Here is a 2525-nt window from a genome sequence, read left to right as displayed (position 1 = left end):
ATCCATACACAACACAAAAAGATAGGGTGACATAGGGTCTCCTTGTCTAAGACCTCGGCTAGGAGTAAAGCCATTCAGACGACTCCCATTCCAAAGAATAGATAAGGAAGAAGCAGTGACACAATTCATAATCAAATTAAGCGTAGGAATAGGAAAATCAAAGCTTTTAAGGGTATGAACTAAAAACCTCCGGTCAACTCTGTCATAAGCTTTCTCCAGATCAATCTTAAAGGCCAGTGTGCCTTTCTTTGATTTAGTCTTCTTCATAAAGTAAAGGACCTCTTGAGCAATAATGATATTGTCAGGAGTTTCTCATCCGGGAATAAATCCTCCTTGTAGTGGGCCAATAATCTACACAAAATGAGGACGACGTCTATTAACAAGGACCTTTGTGATTATCTTGTAAACTACATTGTAGAGACTAATCGGCCTAAAATTTGGTTCACAATATCCCTATACCCAGGATGAGTAGCCCAAGCAGCAACAAATCGGAAAGGTCGATTCCCTTTAGGCTGAGAACGACCTTTACAACGCACCAAAATAGGGCAATGATCAGACTGAAGCCTATTTAAAACTTCTGCATAAGCCTCTGGAAAGATAGATAACCAACTACTATTTATACATACTCGATCAAGATTTTTTGCCACGTCAACATAATTTTTCACCCTCCTGTACCAAGAAAACCGCCTCCCAATAGTCTTCAAATCAAACAAACCACTATCCCCTAATGAAGTAGCAAACATGTCGGCTCTTTGATGAAAAAATTGACAGCCCTTAGATTCATGAGAAAATTTGACTTCATTAAAATCACCAAGAACAATCCAAGGTCCTTGAAAAACCATGGATTGTGCAACAAGATAATCCCAAAGGAGAACCCTTTTATTAAATTGAGGACTGCCATAAATACCACTACACCTCCAAATTAAATTATCAAAGTGAACCTCAACAGTAACACCTTGATCAAAAGCATCAATGAACTTACAACAAACACCCTTCATAGAGGATAGAAACAAAATACCTCCCTTATGTCCCTCTGCTTCTACTATACCAACAGAGTGATATCCCAACATTTTCCAAAATAATTTTAAATGCTGAAAAGGGGAGTGAGTTTCAACCACAATAAAGAAAATATGTCTAAATTTCCTAACAAGTTCCTTACAATGCACCCGGGCTAACTTATTAGAAGCACCCCTAATATTCCAAACAATCATATTTAAACTATCCATAAATAATAGGGACAGAATAAATAAGAACATAAACTCTAAACAGAATCACCAACCTCAATAGGTGGTTTGTCCTGCGGTACTGGCACACTCTGATCCTCAATAATTGCCACCTTTGGACCTCCTGACACTGCACCTGCCATGCTTCCATCTACTAAGGTTTCCTCCGTTGTGCCACCATTTTTATCAACTGGCGAGTTTTGCAAGGAGGAAGGCCGAGGACGCTTCCGTAGAGAAATTCCACGACGTGCAGGAGTTCTGCGCGATGGAGATGGCGCAATTTCATGTTTTTCTCGCTTCCCCATCCTAATGCCAATTGATTTGCCTCCATCACCATGCAAATTGGGTCTTGGAACCCTTCTCGAACCAAACTTGTGCTGCTTTCCATCTTGGTCCTTCAAACCTGATGACTGGCCCATTGTGAATTTTCCCTTACGCAGCACTTATTGCCAGCCCTCTCCATCATCCATGCATGCCTCATTAACATGACCATCAGGCACGTGAGGAGCCAATGATTCCGTAACTACATTGCAGAAGCAATTCGCAGCATTGCTTGTTCCTGGTAGCACCAAATTGGAAGTTCCGAGACTCGAATCCATACCAGCGTTGATCCAAATGATTTTTCGCATGGCCTAAAATCCACATCCCATGGCTTTACTGCAACATAGTGACCGTCTATCAACCACGGGCCACCAAGAATGACTTTCTCACGATTCGCAGCAATATCAAATTTAACCAAAAAATATCCAAACCCCACATCCAACAAATCAAACCCTCCTTTGATGCGCCATACTATCCGAAGCTTATGCATGAGAGCCGCGTAGCCATAATGCTTATCCAGCACCTTGATCATGATGTCTTCCTTATAATTCAGCTAGACAGCTCTTTGCCTCCTTGGTAAAACTTACACTTGGTGGACGAGAATCACCCTGCTTACCTGTCACCGTCGTGATACCATCCCCACATAAAGACCCTACTAATGCAAAGGCCTTAGACTTTTCTGCACCAATGACTTTATCTCTAAAAGAGACCTTGGATGACTTTTCTAACCCCTCTCGAGAAGAATCCTCCTTAACACCGGATACACACCCACCCACGCTCTCCCCCTTATCTCTTCCGATGGCATGGCCATCTTCCTCACTGTGTTTCACCCTCAACCGTTCGCCCCCGCTCTCTCCTTCTCTCATTCTCCTTGAGTACGTACTCTTTCTCTGCTATTTTCATATATATAATCTCATAAGAAAATGCTACATAAACATAAAATATAAATAACTAACGAGTTATAGTTCAAATAGTATAATA

This window comes from Arachis ipaensis, chromosome B06 (genome assembly GCF_000816755.2).
Source record: "Arachis ipaensis cultivar K30076 chromosome B06, Araip1.1, whole genome shotgun sequence".
NCBI lineage: Eukaryota > Viridiplantae > Streptophyta > Magnoliopsida > Fabales > Fabaceae > Arachis > Arachis ipaensis.
Note: the sequence above shows the minus strand (reverse complement) of the source record.